At 39.6% G+C, this 23,318-nt stretch overlaps 1 long non-coding RNA gene across 2 annotated transcripts; it reads right to left on the bottom strand.

Moving 5' to 3' along the window:
* Positions 1-263: 263 nt before the first annotated feature.
* LOC124858819 lies at positions 264-12,726 on the bottom strand. 2 transcript variants are annotated; one of them, XR_007035943.1, is made up of 4 exons: positions 12,345-12,726; positions 8,448-8,515; positions 6,747-6,936; positions 264-3,677 (listed from the first exon to the last, which is right to left on the bottom strand). It is a non-coding gene; the product is annotated as an uncharacterized LOC124858819 (long non-coding RNA). The 2 variants fall into 2 exon arrangements; XR_007035942.1 differs by lacking the exon at positions 8,448-8,515 and having other exon boundaries at positions 12,319-12,724.
* Positions 12,727-23,318: the final 10,592 nt, after the last annotated feature.

The following is a 23,318-nucleotide window of genomic DNA, read 5'->3' as shown; positions in this document are numbered from 1 at the left end:
AGTTCTGGTCTGGTTCTGGTACTCCTGTTTTTCCTGCCTGGTTCTGTAAGTGAGGAAATATTAAACTCAACTTACCTTCATTCAACTTGCTCCTCGCCTCTTCTCTCGTCTCTTCTATGACATATTATCACTGATGTGAGATATGTGTGCTACATGATTAAATCATCTTTTTTTGTGTTAGTTTATTTAAACATTAAAAAACTCACTAAATCGAACTTTAATCTACTGCTTTCCTTATTCAAGTATAAAAACTACTCAGCCAAGAAAGCTGGGATAAATACCACATCTTCAAAACTTTTATTTGCAAATTATTCCTAATACCACCCCATTTAAACAAAATTGCACACTCATGAGACAGTTTGATGGAACGCATAATGAACATGACCTTATGCATCTGTAGCTTCCTGAGAAGGCCATTTAAAGAGCAGCAGGTCAATACACATTTACAGAGTGAGCATTTCCCTGAATGCTTCAGCACTCCTTAAACCCTCAATGCCACTTTCCAACACATTCCCCTCACAGCATTAACTTTTCCCCACAAAAAAAGAGTCACTATCCGCTCCGTGAGAGAACACTCATACACTGACACACACAGCAGAGGCCAGCACAGACACACATTTTCACAGCTCCAGTGGCAGAAAATCCATAGCCCTTTCTGGGAGGAGGAATTCCATTAGATAATAGATATGGAATCCATCTCGATTCCCCCACCTTATCTTCTCCCAGGGTGAGGGATCAATGCTGGTGTTTCAGCTCAACTGCCAACAATAACAGGAAATTGATGAGCTGGGGAATAAGCAGCATGGAGGTCCAGTAAATGACACTTTCTTGGCCATGTTTGTAATATAAATTAGAGAGAGAGTTAATTGGTGAAATGTTGCTTGTGGTAATGAGGAGTGGGAGCCGATGCTGGGAGTTCATGAGTAAACATTCAGATAGGATTGTTGGGGAAAATCAAGGTTCTTGTAGGAAAACATACAAAAACAAAAGAGAAGAGATTGACACAGTTCAACTCTTGCAAAGATATCCAGTTATCCGAGCAAAACGGGTGTGTTTGCAGTAATGGTATCTAATTTTCCACAGAGCTCGTAGTGGTTTCCTGCTGAAGCTGCCAGGTGCTGTGTTTACAGAGACCACTGCCTGGCAACGCAGTCCAAACAGCCAGAGGAAGAGGGAGCTGTGGCGAGGTGAGCGTAGGGTCAGGTGCTGTGGTGTTACAGAAAACTGTTGTGCTGATGCCGCTCGCAGATTAACCTGGGCGGCTCCTTCTTAACACAATGATGAGTCATTTTGCTGTTTTTATTTTTTTGTACTGCAGGTCCCAAATGCGGCAACATGTGGGTGGATCGGTGGTTTACAGCACACTGGTGATCCAGGTCCAGAGTCCATTCTCAGCTGAGATGTTTGCACAGTATTATGTGGTGCGTCATGCCACAGACGGATGTCAACAACAGATTATGGAGACCAGGAAAGACCACAGCATGACAGAAAACATCTTCAACCTGTGTTTGGAAAGGAATGTGAGGCATAACAGGAGCAACCTGGTCTTTTTGCTTTATTGTCACTGATACATTTTCAACCCTCTGTAACATTTCTAAGCTCAAATCCAGTAAGTTTTATTGGGATCTTATGTGATAGACCAACACCAGGTTGTGCAAAGTTGTGAACTGGAAGGAAAATTGGTGGTTGTTTAGTCAGATGAAAAAGTGTGTCATGGATATGTATTCAGCCTCATATAATCTGATAAACCTAAATAAAAACCGGAGCAATCAATTGTCTTTAAGGATCGTGTGATAAGTAAAGTGAGTTCACTTGTGTATAAGTTATTCTCAGTATAAAAACAGCTGTTCTGTGAAGGCTTTAGAGGTTTGTTAGAGAACAAACAGCAAAAGGCCCATGCAACTATTAGTTGGACACTACAATTCTTTATGGAGCATTGATGAGAAGAAAGCCATTGCTGACAGAAATTTGCAATGTCCAGTTTAAAGTTTCCTAAAAGCTTGATCCACAATAAAAACTCTGTGTGGCAGAAAACTAACACTAAATATCACCTTGAACACACCCTCCATGATGGAGAAAAAAACATGATGGCGCCAGCATCAGGCTGTGTGGGCAGGGAAGTTGGTCAGAGTGGATGGGAGGATGGGTAGAGCTAATATTTGGGAGATCCTGGAATAAAACACATTCAAGTCCACAAAAGATTTGAGACTGGGGCTGAGATCCACCTGCCACAGAGACAGAGTCTTTAAAGGAGCTCAATACAAATGCATTTCACTCTCAGATTTATTTCTGTAAAACATTTTGTAAAACCATTTTACCTTATCCTTCCACTTTAACATTATTCACTATTTGGTGTTTAACTACATCAAATTGCAGTTTGTGATTGTAACCCGACAAAGTTGGAAAGGGTTCAAGGAGCATGAGTACTTTTGCATGGCACTGGACCAGACATTTCATCAATTACCCAAACTTTATGAAATGCAAGGATTTAACTGACATTTTACAACCTGCCGTTTAGCATCAAAAGCACAGCAGCTGGTCTTGATGTGTGCAGCAGCTCAACCAGTCCCTCAAGGGCATGTTAAGCAGAAACAGTCATTGATGTGCTCATCTCAGTGACATCTGTGTGTTTGAATCAGCCTTCCCACCCCAGTTCATTCCCCAGACTCAACCAGCAGGTGGTGCTGTCCTCTGTGGTATCCTTTCGTTTTGCTTTACATATTTTGACTTTTCTATCCCTTGCCATGCATCCATCAGCTGCAGATACTTAACTGTGGTCCAACAATTAAAGGTCTGCAAGCTTCTTCTGTACAGAAGAAGCATCTGATGATTCAGATGAAGCAAATAAGCTTGCTTATATTATTAAGATATACATGATTACAAGTTGTGAGCCATACTTTACTCTCTGATCTCTCTGTGGTTTTCTGCCAGCGCATTATCAGCAGTAATAGAGTCAGATCTTCACGGACAAATCCCTTTAATGTCATCCACAGCGCCCAGGGGAGACCACCCTCATTGGGAGCAGGGTGGTAGGAGCTAATTTCAACTCACACAATAGACTCAAGTCTAAGGCTGGCTTGTAAGATCGCACTATTACTTTGTGTGTGTGTGTGTGTGTGTGTGTGTGTGTGTGCGCACATATTAAATTGGGAACTTCACTGTCTGAGCACTGCCACTCTGAAGTCTCTTGAATGCAAATAATTGAAGCTTTCCTGAAGCTTTCCATGGACTAACAAGGGTCCTGATCAGTCAGCAATCAAACCCAAACCTTTGACGGATCACACAATGTTCTCACCACATAACGTCATGTGCTCAAACATGTCTGCTGAAAAATATCAGGTCCTGTTCTTGTGTTTTGGTTGAGCTGAGAGCCTATTTTTTTTGTGCTGCAGCCATCCCAGGAATGATGTCATGTGTGGGGAGGTATTCCTCTCAGACACAACCTGTCTGCTCCTCCCTGGGGGCCACAGTAACTCGAGCCGCCTTGAAAGTCTGAGAGCGAGCACCGGTCACTTTGCAGACAAGGGCGTTATTTATTTTTTCTGGAGGAGATTCAATCCCTTCTCCTGCTGCTCCAAGGCACCGTCCTGAACTCTCTGGCACAAAGCACTTTTTTTTTCACCCCCTCCAGAGACACTGAAGGTCTGCGGGCTGAGTCGAGCCGTCCCTTTAGAGAGCTGGAGAAGTGGCAGATTGTATAACATGATTAGTCATTGTTAATGTATATAATCACAGAGATTTGGGTTGCTAAAGCTCTTAAGAAGACTACAGGCTGTGTGTCTGTTGTTAAGATGCTAAGCAGATATTGTGAGTGTTCCCAAGCAGCGTTTAAACATCATGAATGCTTTCTTCTACTCCAGTCCACTTCAAAGTTGTGATATCCATATGAAAGAGGCCTATTAAAATCATACACTGGATGCTCTAAATTGTATATGCATAAGATAATTTTATGACCATATTGAGACCTGAATAACAGATTAGCAGGTAAAATAAGTATTAAACAGATACAAAGCCTTCCCAAAGTTTTCACACCCAATGACCTTTTTCACATATGGTCTTTCTACAATCACATTGGAATTTTATTTGATAGACCAGTACGAATAGGGCATAATTGTAAAGTGAGCCGTGCATAGGTGTTCGGACTTATTAAGTTCATACTTTGTTGAACATTCATTTGCTGCAAAAATAATAATCTGAGATATATCTCTACTAGCTTTACACAACTAGACCCTGGTGTTTTTGCTCATTCTTCTTTGCATTTAGCTCAACCTCTGTCAAATCTAATGAAGAGCATCTGTGAACATCATTGTTCAATCCCTGCCAGAGATTCTCAGTAGGATGTAGGAATTTAACTAGGCCATTCTAAAACAGGAAAATCATTTGATCTAAATCGTCCCATTGTAGTTCTGGCTGTAAGTTTGGGGTTGGTATTCTGCTGTAAGGTGAACCTCCATCTTAGGCTCAAGTCGGGTTTTCTTTCACGATAGCCGGCATTTACTTCAATCGAGCTTCCTGTCAACTCTTACCAGCTTCCTTATCCCTCCTGTAAAAAAAAGACTTCCCCTTGAATAATGCTGCCACCACCATGTTTCACAGTAGGGAGGTTGTATTCAGGGTGATCTTCAGTGTTAGTTGTCTGCCACACATAGCATTTTGCATGTAGGCCAGAAAGTACAAGTTTGGTCTCATCTGACCAAAACAACTTCTTCCACTTATTTACTACACCCTAACACTACTTGAGGCAAACGTTTAGTGTGATTTGTCATAGCTCTATTTTAACAATAGCTCTTTACTTCCCACTGTGCATAAAGGCTGGGTTTATAATGCGTAGTAATAATAGCTGTCTTGTTGACAGACCCTCTCACCTGAGCTGTGAATCTCTGCAGCTCTTCCAGAGCTACCAAGGGCTTTTTGGCTGCTTCTCTGAATGGATGGCCATGTCTTGGTAGGTTTGCAGTTGTGTCATACTCTTTCTATGTTATGATAATTGACCAAACAGTACTCCATGAGATATCTGGAGCTTGGAATATTATTTTATAACACAACCCTGTTTTAAACTTCTCCACAACTTTATCCCTAGCGTTTTTGATATGTTTCTTAGTCTTCGTGGTTATGGTTGATCACTAAAGTTATACAACAAACCTCTAAGGCCTTCAAAGAGCAGCTGTATTTAAAGTAGGATTTAATTAAATTATGCAGTACTAACATTTGGTGATTTTTGGGTTCAACTGGTTTTTATTTTGGGGAAAGGTTTTTTATTTGTAGAAACCTTACTTCTGTTCTTTCCACGTCACAGTTATGTGTTACTTTGTGTTCTTCTGTCACTTAAAATCCCACACAAATATGCTTCCGTTTGTGGTTACAACATAAAAACTGTACAAATGGTTTAAAGGATATGAGTACTCTTGCAAGGCACCTTAAAGTCTATGATTTATGTTTTTCATAAGTGCATTCACCTGCATTTTAATATCGGAGATGTAGGAAACAGAAAAAGAGGCCACAATCAAGAATAAAATAGAGTGAGACTGGTTTACATTTGTTGACAATGTATTCAAATGCTCATTCAGCCTTTTTTGAGCCCACTACGTGATCTGTAGGTTCTTGATGCATCCTCTGTCTTTGTCTAAGCCTCTGTCTTTGAAGATAGTCTGTGTACGGGTGAGCAATAATCCTACTGAGGAGCATGACTTCGCAAGGCAGCAGGTAAATGGACAATGCTATAGGACAAGACAAACTAATCATAACTGTGGTGATAACTGACCAAATATTTTACTATTTTTTAGATTTTTACATCAAAGGCACAGCTTGCAAAAAGATGTAACAAGAAAATGTCTGACAGACAGCAATGCAACAAATCCTTGTTTGAAAACATTAAAACACTGCAGCGTTCTGAGTTAGAGTGCTGCAATCGACTGGCTTAAAAGGTTATGCGAATCAATACAAAGTTGTTTTGGACACCAGCCCTATTATATTAATGTCATCCTGAGAAATAGGCACTACCTTAGGTGGCTTCTCTGGCAGCCTGTTTTCCATTTTAACTCTAGTTACAGGCTCTTTGATGCAACACAAAGATCAGAGCCGACAGTTGTTTTGGAATAGGTCTTTAGGCATTAACTGTTGTTTCAAGCAAAAGAAAAAGCCCTCATTTCCTTCATTCCACCCTTGCATTGAGATTTGGTGTTAATGTAATACACACAGAGGGTAAATGGAGTGAATAATACTTCGAGTCCTCACGAGAGCTGCTCTGACTACTGAGGCAGCTAGTTGTGCAGCCAAGGATGACACAGAGGTTGAAGTGGTCACACATTTACTCAGCTCTCTCTCTCTCTTTCTCTGTGTCCCTCTGGCACATGTTCTTCCCAAGGTCAGATACTGCGTTGCATAATAATGTAACAAAAATTGGATCACACATACACATGCATGCAGAAAGTACACTGTGCTACAATAAAGAAAAGAATAAGCAGACTAAAAATAACGTTGCTTATTGCTGCGGTTATTGCCCCTGGGCGACAGACCACCACTCTGGACTTCACATATCATGAGTTGAAAGTCGGGTTTCAGATACAGTTGAGAGTTTGCTTCCTGAACTGTCTGAACCCTTAAGATACACATGCTTTAGTGGGCATGAAGGAACACTGCTCTTTGGTGTTTTAAATTGACTTTTTCTTTATAACCACCAGTGGCTTGGAAACAACCTATATCAGCCTTGTGTTGAAGCAGAAGAGAAAAAAACCTTCTTCACCCACCTCATTCCACCTTCCTCAGCCTTTTTCTCTGTCCTCCCCCCTATCATCCGCCCTTTTTCTCCTCCACCACCTCTCTCGCATGGCCTCGGGGAGCTGTTAGCTGTCTGGATGCTGGCACTCTATTGTGAGCACTCATTGATTTCCCCTCTGCTCCCCACAGCCAGTCAGGCCTGTCAGCATGGGGCCCACGCTGTCTTGCGACCACCCAGTCAACATGCAGAGAAACACAGAAGAGAAATGGAGAGAAGGATTGGGCAGAGACACCAAGACAGAAAAAGCTTCTATAAAAGGCTGTCCAAGCTTCCAGAGGCAGTCATAAATTCAGTTTTCTCTACTCCCTGTTTCTGTCACTTAGCTCCTCTTCTTCTCACAGCTAGAGAAGATCAATGGTGTACTCAACCAGAATTCACTTGTCTTGTTTTAAAATAGTGCTCCCCTGCTTTTTCTCTAGATGAGATGATCCATTTACTGACCCACAGCTCCTTAACATATCGAGAAAATTAACCCTCATATCACCTCCTCTAGATTGATCCAATAAGCTGAAACTTTCAAAACGTAGAAAATGTCACTTTTAAAATTAGAGTTTCAAGATTGGTAATCGCCACTCCCCCTCTATTTGAAGAGGACAGTGAGTCAACGAAACAAACCAACAAATGCAGCTACTTAAGAGGGAGAGCAAACAAAAAAAAAAACACTGAAACACTGAAACACAAGAACATTCTGAGAATAAACACAAACAGAAAAATTCAACAGAACCTGAAAGCTTTGCAAAAACATCTCAGAAAATGTTGCAAATTCAAATTGAATGCTATAAACCTAACGAACAGAATACAAAACTACAAGTAAAAAGTTACATTTGGACCGAGCTTCAAGATGGCAGCACAGTGGGATAGTTCCAACTTTCCATAAAAAAAACCTTGCAAACGCTGTTGACGTGGTTCAAAAAGTATGCAATTGATATGTCAGAGGATTCATCTGTGAAAAAGTGTGAAGTCTTTTCCCGAAGACGCAAAACAGGCGCTACAACAACCCCACCAAGCACAACGTGCAGCACAGATGCTAACACGGCTAGCATAGTAAAAGTATTAGATTAGCTAAAATCGCTCCGGTCGGACTAAATTGGATAGCATCGATATAAGCCTGACAGGAATGGCAAATGCTATGACTGCATTGGAGGGTGTGGTGTTGGAGGTTAAGCAAGACACATTGAACCAGGCGGCTCATTTTAAGGAGGCTGAGGCCCGTGTTGCAGAGGTAGAAAGTGTCGGAATTCTGGGAGTTTCTTTCTGTTCACCTGCTATTAATCTCATCCAACTTCTAGATGGCACCAGACGCATGGTAGGAGCTGAGTCCACAAGTGTTCTCCATCTTCCTCATCAGGAGAGGAGCTTAGTACCCAATGTTGCCAACACTCCGGTGCCTGATTATTTTCTGAGTACTTACCTTCTCGTGTCCTCCAGGTTACCTCCAGTTCCGAGCTTCTTATCTAGTCTGTGTATACAGAAGATCCAGACTTTCTCTCCACAAGAGAACTTCACGGATTATCTTCTCAGTTGGCTGCATTCGGGTTTCAAGTCTCCTCAGGCTTCCTGTGAACGAACCTGGCTCATCCTCCACCGTGCTCCCCTCCAAGATCATCCACTTGGTGCCACCTCTACCTCAAGTGCAAGTAAAACAGAATTACCTGAACCGTTCACTTACCCGACACGCTCCCGGAGTTTTCCATCATCTCACTACTCCTCCCCCCTGGCAGATCTCCTAATCACCATCTGTAAGCAAAAATATATCAAGATCAACAACCCAGAATTTTACCTGTCACTTACCATTGATCCCCTCTCCACACAGCAGCGAGTTCCAGTTTCTGCAGCAATCGAAATATTTCTTAATAAACTTGTTAAAACTTTTCCTGTTTTCCTGAGTGTATTTCTGCATGTGGGTCAAAGCAGCTAGAAAAACGATGACATAACACTCAAGCCAATCTGACCCAGCATATACATTCAGGAGGACTCTTTCAGATCATCGCCTCCAGATCCAGTCCCATGGAAATTCACTTTGATCATTCCTGGAACAACACCACACAAACCCACAGATTGAACAGATGTTCTCTTTACTCCAGCATGCCCTGTACAGTCTAAGCCCCGCTGCACCAGGGGGAGCCGCTGAGTCTGCCGTCTCACAACAACTTCTCCATTCCTGTGACGTCATTTCCCCCAGTCCGGAGAAGTTTTCCGGTGAGGTTGGTAGTTGTGGAGGTTTCCTCCTACTGTGCTCCCTAGTGTTTAATCACTCTCCACAATATTTTCCCCATGATGGCGTTAAAATCTTTTATTTTAGGACTCCTTTCTGGAAAGGTACTAAGATGGGCTGAGGTTGACTTTACCGATCACAATCGCTTCGGCTGCACTTATAATGATTTTATAAGTGAATTCAAGCAGATTTTTGACACTGAGTTAGACCAGACCAACACAGCCTGCTGCTTGTTGGTCTGAGTTTTCTATAGAATTTCGTACACTAGCAGCAGCTTCAAGTTGGAATACCTGCGCTCTTAAAGCTGCCTTTTTCCAGTCCCTTGACGAATCTGAGTTAGGATGAGTTAGTTTTGCTAGATGAACCCAAGACTAAATTAATTTATAGCTCTAGCTACTCGAGTTGATAATAGATTGAGAGATAGAAGAAAGTCACGTTTTGAAAGGTTTGCTATGAGATCACAGGCACCTCACAGCTCAGCTGCAGCACCTCGCCCTGAACCACTTACACCTTCCCCAGAACCCATGCAAATTGGTCGAACTCGGCTCTCCCCTGAGGAACGTCAACAAAGAATGGAATCCAAACAGTGTTTATACTGTGGCACACATGGACACTTCATCGCCTCTTGTCCAGTGCGACCAACAGAGAGGGTCCACCAGTTGTAAAGGGGTAACCTGACGGACCACCATTTTACCCCTACCAATAACCGATTCATCATACCAGCTACCATGTTGTTCTCCCAAGACTCACTCCATTTATCAGTTCTCATTGACTCAGGAAGTGAGCAAAATTTAATCGACCAACGTTTGGTGGAACAGGCTCAGATCGACACTGAACTCCTTCCTATCCCTCACCTGGTTTCTGCCATTAACGGTAAGAACCTTCAACACATCACACACAAGACCAAGCCTTTGGAATTAATAATCTCTGGCAATCATCGTGAACTGATATCCTTCTTCGTGATTCCTGTATCTCAGAACCCCCTAGTGTTAGGTTTTCCCTGGCTCCAGAAGCACAATCCACTCCTTAACTGGTCAAACTTTCCTGGTCCACTAACTGCCTCTCCTACTGTTTACATTCAGCCGTTCTACCCAAACAACCAGAACCTGATCCTGGAACAGCAGAGTATCCTGACTTAACTTCAGTTCCCGAGGAGTATATGGATCTAAAACAGGTCTTCAGTAAAACTAAGGCTCTGTCCTTACCCCCTCACAGGCCATACGACTGCGCCATTGACCTTCTGTCTGGGCCACCTCTTCCCTCCAGTCGACTTTATAATGTCTCACGCCAGGACGACAGACCCTCGAAAAATATTTCACAGAGTCCCTAGCTTCAGGAATCATTTGTCCCTCATCGTCTCCACTTGGGGCGGGATTCTTCTTTGTGGGGAAAAAAGATGGATCCCTTCGTCCATGCATTGACTACAGGGGACTCAATCTTATTACAATAAAGAATAAATATCCTCTTCCACTCATCTCGCATTCGAACCCGTGCAAGATCCTACCATATTTTCCAAACTTGAGCTCTGTAATGCTTACCATCTCGTCCAAATCCACCAGGGGGACGAATGGAAGACAGCTTTTAAGACCCCTTTAGGACATTTTGAGTATCTGGTTATGCCTTTCGGCCTCTGTAACGCCCCAGCCGTGTTTCAGGCCCTAGTGAATGATGTCCTCAGGGACTTCATCGATCGTTTCGTTTTTGTGTATTTAGATGACGTCCTCATTTACTTAAAAGACCTCTCAGAGCATCAACAACACGTCTGCCTGGTCCTTCAATGCCTCCTAGAGAACTGTCTATATGTAAAAGCTGAAAAGTGTGAGTTTTACAAGTCCTCCGTTACCTTCCTCGGATTCATCCTAGAGGGTGGGCAGGTTCGTTCAGACCCAGACAAGATTAAGGCTGTACTCGAATGGCCCACTCCTGACTCACGTAAACACCTTCAACGGTTTTTGGACTTTGCCAATTTTTAGAGAAGATTCATCAGAAACTGCAGTCAAACTGCAGCCCCATTAACCGCTCTGACTTCCACTAAACACCCTTTTGAGTGGACTCCACAGGCAGATGCAGCTTTTCATAAGCTCAAGGACAGTTTCTCTCAAGCCCCCATTCTCATTCATCCAAACCCGTCAAAACAAGTCACACTAGAAGTTGATGCATCTGACATTGGAGCAGGGGCTGTGCTATCCCAAGTTTCTGACTCTGATGGCAAACTTCACCCTTGTGCCTTTTTCTTCCGCATTAATTATGATGTGGGAGACCAAGAACTCCTGGCAACAAAATTGGCCCTGGAGGAGTGGCGTCATTGGCTGGAGGGTGCTGAACACCCAGTTGTGGTATGGACAGATCATAAAAACCTAGCCTACCTTCAAGCAGCCAAACACATTAACCCTCGCCAGTCTCGTTGGTCCCTTTTCTTTTCATGTTTTAACCTCTGGATCTCAAACAGACCTGGCTCCAAAAATATCAAGCCTGAGGCCCTCTCTCGACAGTTCTCCCCGGACGACTCTGACAAGGAGCCTCCTCCCATCCCACCGCAAAGTTGTGTTGTTGGAGCCTTCACGTGGGATGTAGAAACCTTGGTATCCCAGGCCCTCAGAGATGAACCAGATCCCGGAACTGGACCCCCAAATCGGACTTACGTCCCATCAACTGTCCGGTCCCGCCTGATCCACTGGTTCCATTCATTCAAGTTCTCTGCCCATCCTGGTTCTAGTTGAACCATCGCCCTCATCTCCAGAAGGGTTTGGTGGCCGTCCCTTCATAGGGACGTTAAAGAGTATGTACAAGCCTGTACTATCTGTGCTAGAAGTCCTAGCCTAACCAACCACCCGCAGGACTGTTGCAACCCCTTTGTGTTCCTAAGCGGCCCTGGTCATATATAGCCCTCAACTTCGTCACCGGACTTCCCACTTCAAGAGGTATGACCACCATACTCACTGTTATCAACCGTTTCTCTAAGACCTGTCATCTCATTCCCCTCAGAAAACTACCTTCTGCCCTTCAGACAGCTCCACCTCTGGTGAAGCATGTTTTCAGCACACTCGAAAAGCAGAACTGGACTCATCATACTTCTGGAGTCTAAAGCACATGACCTGGAAAATCGGGGAAGATGAAAGAACCGGCACATATTTGGCATACAAGAGGGAGCAGAGGGTAAACAACCACTATTCGATTTTATTATCAGCAGTCTACCAAAGTGGCCGGGCCTAACATCTGTCATTCACACTGGAGCGAGTACATCACACGCTAGCCTCTGGGAAACCAAACTAAAGTAGAGTGGTGCTGGTTTACTTCCTAAAATTCCAGGAGAAGGAATTTTTACCGTGAAGCAAGGAAACAAGACATTACACTTGACGGGTCCAAATTCACATTTACAGAAGGTCTATCTGTGGAGACAGTCCGGAGCCTACGGGAGTTTCACTGGGTTGTAAAGCTGTTTGTTGATATCAACGCCTTCTGTGGATTCCAGTACAGACCCTGCAGATCCTGCACTGTGGAACAATCTTCTTCTTCTTCTTCTGGTGTTTAATGGCGGTTGGCATGATTCTGTAGGTGTGCATTACCGCCACCACTGGTATGGAGTGTGGTTCAACATGGATTAATATCTTATATACTCAAATTCTATTAAATAATTTTGTTCTTTTTAGAAATCTTAAAATAATTTGTATATGTTTGCTCCCTATTGTCTTTTGTAATGAATCTATTATGCTAGACTTTTCTTTAATCCTTTCAAATTCTCTCTTCATGCTTCTTCTTTCCAGCTCATATTTCTGACACTATAAAAATATGTTCAATTGTTTCATCCATCCCACAGTAGTCACATTGTCCTGTATTATGTTTATGTATTTTAAAAAGTGTATAATTAAGTCCTGTATGTCTTAATCTTAGTCTTGTTATTACCCTTTCCTCCTTTCTATTCCTTCTTCCAGTTCTTTTTTCACCGACTGTCTTTTTGATCCTGTAAAACCATCTTCCTTTTTGTTCTCCATCCCACCTTTTCTGCCATTCTTCCTTCAATTTTTGTTTGATGATGCTTTTTGCTTCTGATTTACTTAAATGTACTGTAAAATTGATTTGATTTTGCATTGCCTTTTTAGCCATCTTATCTGCCATCTCATTTCCTTTAACTCCAATATGTGCTGGAACCCATATGAATACTATTGATAAACCCATCATTTGTAGTCTGAATAAAGTATGCTGTATTTCTAGTAGAATATCTAGCCTTCTGTCTGAATGGTTATATTTTAAACTCAATAATACTGAACTTGAATCTGAACAAATTATTGTTTTTAAAGGCTTTATGTCTTCCACCCACTGTACTGCTAAAAGTATTGCTAATATTTCTCCTGTGTATACTGATAAACCATTTGTGATTCGTTTTCCTGCTCTTATTTGAAATTCCGGTACTATGAATGCTATTCCTATTTTATCATTTATTTTCGATGCATCTGTATAAATCTGAAGATATTGATAATAATTATTAACATATTCCTGTACTATATTTAACTCTAATATATATGTTCTTTTCTTTTTTTCCATTAAAGACATATCTACCTGTGCTTCTGGTAAGATCCAAGGTGGTACAACAGATATTGGCAGTATTGGACTTATTACTATATTTTGTATATGAAACTCTTCTCATATTTTTTTAACAATCCATCCAAAACTTCTTGTCTCTTTTCAATTTTGTTTCCCAGCATGGCTTCAAGATCTCTCGTGTTGGATGACCCGGGTTATTGCCTTGTAAATGTATCCAGTAATTTATTGTTAATTGTGTTCTCCTCAAATCTAACGGCATTTCTCCCATTTCTACTTCAAGTGCTGCTGTTGGGGTTGTTTTGAAGGTTCCTGTGCAAAGTCTGAAGGCTTGATGTTGAATAATGTCTAATTTTTCCAGGTGCTTCTTTGCTGCTGAACCATATATAATACTTCCATAATCTATATTTGATCGGATCTATCCTGTTTAAATTTGTTTTAACGCTTCCCTGTCTGCTCCCCAGTCACTGCCAGCCAAACATCTCATAATATTTAATACTTTCTTACATTTATCTATTATTTTCTGAATATGTATATTCCATAGGATTTTCTCATCAAACCATATTCCTAAAAATTTTATACATTTAACTTGTTCTAATTCTTGATTATATAATTTTAATTTTATTTCCTCTCTTGTTTTTTTCCTTGTACATACAATAACTTTTGTTTTCTCTACTGAGAACTTGAATCCCCATTGAAAAGCCCACTCCTCTATCCTTCTTATCTCCGCCTGTATTTTCTTTCCAGTTATCTTTACATTTTGCTCCTTTTCCATATGCCTCCATCATCTGCAAAAAAAGTGAATATCCTATTTCTTTTCCAATTTCTGTAAATACGTCGTTTATCATTATAGTGAACAATATTGGTCTTATAATACTACCTTGTGGTGTTCCATTGTCTACAGCATATTTTCTTGATATTTCTTGATCTATTTTAACTTGAAGAGTTCTATTTGTTAAAAAATTTTGAATCCAGTTAAACATTTTCCCGGTAATTTTCATTTAATTTAATTTAATCAGTAATCCTTCAACCCACATCATATCATATGCCTTCTCTATTTCAAAAAATACAGCTACTACACTTTCCTTATTAACTTGCGCTCTTCTGATTTCATGTTCTAAACACAACGTTGGATCATTAATATTTCTCCCTTTTCTAAAACCACTTTACACTTTAGTAATGTACCTGTTGCTATTCAAATAATATGTTAATCTATTATTAATCATTTTTTACATTATTTTGCATACATTTGATGTTAAAGCAATAGGTCTATAATTTTCTGGTTTTGTATTATCTTTTCCTGGTTTAGCTATTGGTACGATGATTGACTCCTTCCAGCTCTGAGGCAGCTCCTCCTCCTCCTCCCAGACTTTATTATAAAGCTCTAATATGACGTCTTTGGATGTTTCACTGAGATGTTGTATCATTGTGTAACAAATCTGATCTTTACCAGGTGCTGTATTCTTAATTTTTCTAAACATAGAGTTCAGTTCTGCTTTTGTAAATGGTTCATTCATTAAGTTATGTGTTTCTTTAGTGTTCTGTAGTAAATATTTGTATTTCAGTTTTGTGGCTTCCCTACCTTTCCTTCCCTCATCACTAATGTTACTTGAACTATGAATTTTATTGAATGTTTTAGCTCGGTGGAACAATCCCTCTATTCTCAACACCTAAAGAAGCCGAAAAATTCTACAAGAACCTTCCAAAGGAAACCATAGCAGATGCCCACGATCGGTGAGTTATAACGGAGAAGTTACTTAGGCAACAGTTTCAACTATTTTGCTTTAAGCTTTAACTCAGTTACTTTTTCTAGCAAGGTCAAATTTAATCATGGGGAGAAATAGATAAAAATTGTATTATATTGTTAGTAGACACTGTCTATGTTATGGAGTTTTGGTGAGGTCACATTGGCAAGTTACTCCTGAGTGATGTGGTTTAACGCCCTCCAAATATTTTGTTTAAGGGAAGAGAGAAGCATTTCTGATAAGGAAATGCAAATGTTCAGTCGGGGATTGTCTAGGACCAGTTCTGTGTTTATAATGTGTGAGTGTGTGAATCCTGCATCCTCAATTGTTGTTTGGTTTATTTCAGTTTACAGCATTTCAAATAATCTGATAATGTCATATAGAGAGAACAGCCAAGGGAAACATTTTGACATGTTAACATTACAAGCTGGATTGTCATGGGAATATGGACACTAACTAAATTGAAACAGATATTAAACAGACTAAAACCTTTGAAATTATTTTCATACAAGAATCTAATTTGACTGCATCAGAGATACATTTAAAAACCAAACGATAGCAGGGTCAAGTATATCACTCTTCCTTTATCAGTCATGCCAGGAGTTATTGTTCTTACACACAAGTCAATACCATTTCAAACTACAAAGTCATTTAAAGACCCTTATGGGAGATGGCATTGTACAGGGCCATGTTTCAACAATAAAAATAAATGTGATAAATATTTATGGTCCTAATGAGGATAGTCCATCCTTTAATGAAAATTAATTTTTATAATTGTCAGCCTTGGAGGGACTTTATATAATAGGAGGGGACTTCATTTGTACCCTGGATAGGTCTACTCAAATTAATACTACTCATACACAGACCAGAAAAGTAATTTTGGAGAACAAAGAACCCAAATAGCAGGTAATTTTCATGTTATTCAAGTTCGCACCTAAGTCATTTGCGTATTGATTATTATCTCATTTCCACAGACTGACTACATCACGTTGAGAATTGTTGGTATAACTTTATTGTAATTAGTGATCATGCAGCAATGTCTTTGGAAGTTAAATTGGATAGGGTTGATCAAGGTGTAAAACAACGAGGATGCAGACATTTCTGTTAAAGGACCCAATATATATAGAGACTTGCATTGACGAATATTTTGAAATAAATAAAGATGAAACCACAGCCAGTATTAGATGGGAAGCCTTTAAGAAGGGAAATTATACATTACATCAGTAACAAAAATAAACAATATAATCAAGAATTAATATCCTTCAAAAGACAAATTAAATCCGATGAAAGAGAATTTTACCAAAGCAATGATCCCACAAAACTATATAATTGGACTATTGTAAGAGCCAGACATGATAAATTAACAGTGGAGAAAGTGGCAAAAAACTTAACGTGTACTAAACAAACTTTTTATGATCAAGAAGAGAAGGCAGGTAAAATATTAGCTTGGAGGATAAAAAAGATGCAAATGGAAAAAGCAGTTACTAGCATCACATCAAAGTTGGGCACTATAACAACAGACCGTTTAGAAATAAAGGAAAATTAAAGCATCCCTTGATAGTCCTTTAGCAATAAAAGATATGTCAGAAGGTATAGACAATTTAAATAGTGATAAAACTCCTGGTCCAGATGGACTTCCAATAGAATTTTATAAAACATTTAAAAATAAATTAACATTGCCACTTCTTAATATGTATGAGGAATCATATAAATCTGAAATACTCCCAGACTCATTGAGGCTAGCTACAATAACCCTTTTATTGAAACCAAACAAACCCCTGACAGAATGCTCCTCTTATAGGGGAATCAGTTTTATGGGATGTGATATTAAGATTTTGTGTAAAGCACAAAATACTTGCCCAATTTGATAAAAGATAATTAATAACGTTTTGTTAAAACAAGACAAGGCTATCATAATATAAGATGTGTCCCCCTATTGCCAATACGTTTTGTGTTAGCAAAGGAACCTCTGGCTATGACTTTGAGAACAAATACAGGGATATCAGGTATCAGAATTGGAGGAAGAGATCATCTTATGTCTTTATTTGCAGATGACATCGTATTTTTCATGACAGATTTGAAGGATAAGATCCCCAACTTGATAACTTTCATAGAAAATTAATAACTCTAAATCAGAATTATTGTTTCTTAACGAGAAAAAAAAAATATGTACTAATCTGGTTACTCCGTTTAAAACAACTACAGAAGGATTTAAATGTCCAGGGATTAAGATTTTCCCAAACCTCAATGATTTAAGTGCAGCAAATTATGACCCCCCTGGTGGAACAGATCACGGAATCGCTAAATGAATGGTCAAATCTGCCTATATCCATGATAGGCCAGATAAATATCCTAAAAATGGCAATCCTCTCAAACTTTTTATATTATATCCAAACACTTCGACTGCCACTGCCAGCTTCATTCTATGACAGCTTGAACAAACTACAGGTCCTTCTCAAAATATTAGCATATTTTGATAAAGTTCATTATTTTCCATAATATCATGATGAAAATTTAACATTCATATATTTTAGATTCATTGCACACTAACTGAAATATTTCAGGTCTTTTATTGTCTTAATACGGATGATTTTGGCATACAGCTCATGAAAACCCAAAATTCCTATCTCACAAAATTAGCATATCATTAAAAGGGTCTCTAAACGAGCTATGAACCTAATCATCAGAATCAACGAGTTAACTCTAAACACCTGCAAAAGATTCCCGAGGCCTTTAAAACTCCCAGCCTGGTTCATCACTCAAAACCCCAATCATGGGTAAGACTGCCGACCTGACTGCTGTCCAGAAGGCCACTATTGACACCCTCAAGCAAGAGTTACAGACACAGAAAGAAATTTCTGAACGAATAGGCTGTTCCCAGAGTGCTGTATCAAGGCACCTCAGTGGGAAGTCTGTGGGAAGGAAAAAGTGTGGCAAAAAACGCTGCACAACGAGAAGAGGTGACCGGACCCTGAGGAAGATTGTGGAGAAGGGCTGATTCCAGACCTTGGGGGACCTGCGGAAGCAGTAGACTGAGTCTGGAGTAGAAACATCCAGAGCCACCGTGCACAGGCGTGTGCAGGAAATGGGCTACAGGTGCCGCATTCCCCAGGTCAAGCCACTTTTGAACCAGAAACAGCGGCAGAATCGCCTGACTTGGGCTACAGAGAAGCAGCACTGGACTGTTGCTCAGTGGTCCAAAGTACTTTTTTCGGATGAAAGCAAATTCCGCATGTCATTCGGAAATCAAGGTGCCTGGAGTCTGGAGGAAGACTGGGGAGAAGGAAATGCCAAAATGCCAGAAGTCCAGAAGTCCAGTGTCAAGTACCCACAGTCAGTGATGGTCTGGGGTGCCGTGTCAGCTGCTGGTGTTGGTCCACTGTGTTTTATCAAGGGCAGGGTCAATGCAGCTAGCTATCAGGAGATTTTGGAGCACTTCATGCTTCCATCTGCTGAAAAACTTTATGGAGATGAAGATTTCATTTTTCAGCACGACCTGGCACCTGCTCACAGTGCCAAAACCACTGGTAAATGGTTTACTGACCATGGTATCACTGTGCTCAATTGGCCTGCCAACTCTCCTGACCTGAACCCCATAGAGAATCTGTGGGATATTGTGAAGAGAACGTTGAGAGACTCAAGACCCAACACTCTGGATGAGCTAAAGGCCGCTATTGAAGCATCCTGGGCCTCCATAAGACCTCAGCAGTGCCACAGGCTGATTGCCTCCATGCCATGCCGCATTGAAGCAGTCATTTCTGCAAAAGGATTCCTGACCAAGTATTGAGTGCATAACTGTACATGATTATTTGAAGGTTGACGTTTTTTGTATTAAAAACACTTTTCTTTTTTTGGTCGGATGAAATATGCTAATTTTGTGAGATAGAAATTTTGGGTTTTCATGAGCTGTATGCCAAAATCATCCGTATTAAGACAATAAAAGGCCTGAAATATTTCAGTTAGTGTGCAATGAATCTAAAATATATGAATGTTAAATTTTCATCATGACATTATGGAAAATAATGAACTTTATCACAATATGCTAATATTTTGAGAAGGACCTGTATATGAAAAAAAATTATAGTGTTGTATAAACCTCAAAACAAAACCTGTTTATTAGATTTTGTTTTCCAGAAAAACAGGTTACTATACATTATACTATGAAGTATAATTATGAAGTCTTTTAGCTTTTCAATATATTTTACCATTCTGAACAGTTTAAATGTCATGAGGTTATTTGTTCAAATTCAGTTTTTTTTCTCCCTAAAGCTGAGCTTATATTCTTCACATTTGTTACAAACAAATTCTTGCCACTGCTATGTCCTTAACAATAATTAAACATTTTATATCTCATAACAAAGGAGAATCTGTCCTTTTTTCACATAGTATGACTTTCAAATCAGAAGCAACACAATCCCATCCTCAGAACAACTGTAGTACTGTGAGAAGAGTAGACGTCTTGCAATCTGAAAGCTGTGGGTTTGATTCTAGCTTCCTCCTGCCACATGTCAATGTGCCCCTGGGTAAGGCATTTAACCCCAAATTACCTCCAGGGCTTTGTGTTGGTGTAAGAATGTGTGTGTGTTAGCGTGGCTGGTTAAATGTGGCTCTAGTGTAAAACGTTGATATAACATTGAGTTGTATAACCAGAAACGTGTGATCTTTATTTGGTGTATTCACCACCTCTCCATCGTGTTTTCATCCAAAAAGTCTTGCATGCTTAAATTTGAATTAGCATTTTAAACATAGAACCCAGCAGCTTGACCTGTTCTGATTACATCTAAACGTTTTAGCAGGTTTCTACTAAAATGTTAATGTTAATGTTTGTCTGAATCTTTACTATTTAACCCTGGACCGATTTCTGTTTGACCTTCCACTCGTCCTCTCAGTTTAAAGCATTCACAATGCATTTTCACAAGAAATGCCTTTTCAATTAACTTGAGGGTCTTGTGTCTTTGAGCAGCGTGTATTTTGTGGTCTGTGTTTGCCTGTGCTTTTTAAATAAAGTGGCATGATTCACTGTTTTGAACTGATGTCTCTATGTTTTAGAGCTACTGTAGTCTACTGTAACAAGAGTACTTTTGTTAATGTCATTTCACTAAACTTACAGTTTAGAAATAATGTGGTTACCAAAACAGCCCTGCATGTCTAACCAGAGACGGTTTTACTGGCTTCAGTCATTCCTAACTATATGACTTGTTTCATTTTTAGGGTCTTCAGTAGCAGCAGAGGTCTGTTGGTGTGAACAGCAGGGTGGAACAGTAAACCACCATCACACCTCCATGTGAACAAGAGAGCTGATGTCAGCACAACTGGAATTATCCCCCCATCATGTAGCTACAAGAAGCATCCATCACTCCCACCGCTGCTTCAGCACAGAGAAACAGTGTCAGGAGCAGAAAGGTGGCAAAGAGAAATGAGGATCATTTTGTGTTTAAACAAAATCGGAAGACAAGTCTGGCTTGATTGTCACTAATGTTTTAAAGTCTTGGTAGTTTTTATATGGTAATTCGATCCACTAAAACACAATGTGGATTGACCTTGTCAAAGCTTGCTTCTCTGAAAGATTTCTGGTTTACTTTAATGCACTTGCTTAATGTTGAAAATGCAGCACATGTGAAATTATGCACAATTCAAACCAAAGCCATACCAATTATAATCTATCTATCTTCTTGGCAGCAATTTGGCAAAATTATTTTGAGACGTTGAAGTGCACATCATGCAATAACAGCAAAAAGCTCAGCAACAAGGCATTTTTATCTGACTGCAGAGTGACCTGACCAGCTGCAAGCCCATTGACACCCATAACATGCCCTGTTGCCTTGAGTTAGTATAAAACAAAAACTTTATGGATGAACCTGAACATATGATCAAATATGCTAATCTGAAAACTAAGTAGAAAAAAACAGCAATAGATATGCCATTTGCTGATCCCAGGTGACCAAAATAACTCCACTTTAGAATCAGAGAAGAAAAAATTATCTGAAAAGGAAAAACCCCAATATATTTAAAATTTTTCAACATACATTACAGGTGAAAACATCATTAACCAACCAGGGCAGCATCCTGTCAGGGGCAGCACTGGATCTCAGATTAAAAAAGGTTGCATGTCCTGTCATTGGGGAGTGTGTTGTGCACGGTATATACAATGTGATGAAATAATTTGAGTTGTTTTGGACTAAGAAAAAAATAAATGAACGACAAGAAAAATATGATACAAAATTTGACAGTGACCAGTAAAAACAACAAAAACAAATATGCAGAATCTAAAAATACACATAAATTAATTAAACACAATCCGAAAAAAGATGAAAGCTGAAGGATCTGCTTATAAATGAATATGCCTCTCAGATGTTTTTGTCTGTTTATCTCATGATAAAAGAAAACATTTAGAATAAGCCCCTTTCACAACTAGGATCTACAATAGTCTAAACAAAACAGTTATGCATCAGACAGCAGTTCACATTATCTTTTGTTTTATCGTCAAAAACTACTTACTTACTTTAACGTCCCCACACTCATAAAGACTTGAACTAATTGATGATAATTTGAAATATACAGCGGTGTGAAAAAGTGTTTGTCCCTTCCTGATTTATTATTTTTGTGCATGTTTGTCACACTTAAATGTCTCAGATCATCAAACAAATTAGAATTTTAGTCAAAGACAATGCAAGTAAACAGAAAATGCACTTTTTAAATTAAGGTTTTCATTTTTAATCCAAACCTGCATGGCCCCGTGTAAAAAAGTGATTGGCCCATAGACCTAATAACTGGTTGGGCGACCCTTAGCAGCAACAACTGCAACCAAGCATTTACGATAACTTGCAATGAGTCATTTATAGCGCTGTGGAGGGATTTTGGCCCACTCACTGTAAATCAGCCATATTAGAGAGTTGAGGGTTGAACATGAACGGCCTTTTTAAGGTCATGCCACAGCATCTCAATAGGATTCAGGTCAGAACTTTGACTAGGCCATTCCAAAGTCTTTGTTTTGTTTTTCTTCAGCCATTTAGGGGTGGACATGCTAATGTGCATCGTCCTCATGCAGAACCCAAGTTTGTTTCAGCTTGAGGTCACAAACAGAAGGTTCACAACAGTTCCACGTTTTTGCCATTTGTGCACAATGGCTCTTACTGTGGTTTGCTGGAATCCCAAAGCTTTAGAAATGGCTTCATAACCCTTTCCAGACTGATATATATCAGTTACTTTCTTTCTCATTTGTTCCTGAATTTCTTTGGATCTTGGCATGATGTCTTGGTTTTGAGGGTCTTTTGGTCTACTTCACTTTGTCAGGCAGGTCCTATTTAAGTGATTTTTTGATTGACAACAGGTGTGGCAGTAATCAGGCCTAGGTGTGGCTAGAGAAAGTGAACTCGGGTGTAATATACCACAGTTATGTTTTAACAGGGGGGGCAATCACTTCTTCAAACAGAGCCATGCAGGTTTGGATTTTTTTCCTCCCTTAATTCAATTCAATTCAAAAATACTTTATTAATCCCAAAGGGAAATTAAACATTAAAAAATAAAAATTAAAGTTATTAATAATAATAACCTTCATTTAAAAACTGCATTTTGTGTTTACTTGTGTTGTCTTTGACAAATTTTGAAATTTGTTTGATGATCTGAAGCACTTAAGTGTGACAAACATGCAAAAAAAAAAAAAAAAAGAGAAATCAGAAAGATGGCAAACACTTTTTCACAGCACTGTATATATAAATCTTGATATTTTTACTTTCTTTTAGTTCATTGTTAAAACAATTCCATAAAAATGTGGTTGTACATCATTGCTGAGTAAAGACTTAGAAGTTGACTTTCGATTCACATCTTCTGAATTGGCTAAAACTACAGTGCTGTTTCAATGTTTTTAAGGAGTATAGATAGCATTGAATTAGATCTAGTTCAAAACCTAAAATACTTAGACTGAAAAACCTGAAACACATTATTGTACACCAAACAGAGATTCTTTATAAAGCAGTTTAAAATTTAGAGAACTTTTATTCTGTTTGTGAAATTGTGCCTTTGGTAAAGAAAGACCAAATTA

Source organism: Girardinichthys multiradiatus, chromosome 22 (genome assembly GCF_021462225.1).
Source record: "Girardinichthys multiradiatus isolate DD_20200921_A chromosome 22, DD_fGirMul_XY1, whole genome shotgun sequence".
Taxonomy (NCBI): domain Eukaryota; kingdom Metazoa; phylum Chordata; class Actinopteri; order Cyprinodontiformes; family Goodeidae; genus Girardinichthys; species Girardinichthys multiradiatus.
The sequence above is the reverse complement of the archived record's forward strand: the minus strand, read 5'-3'. Positions and strand labels throughout refer to the sequence as shown.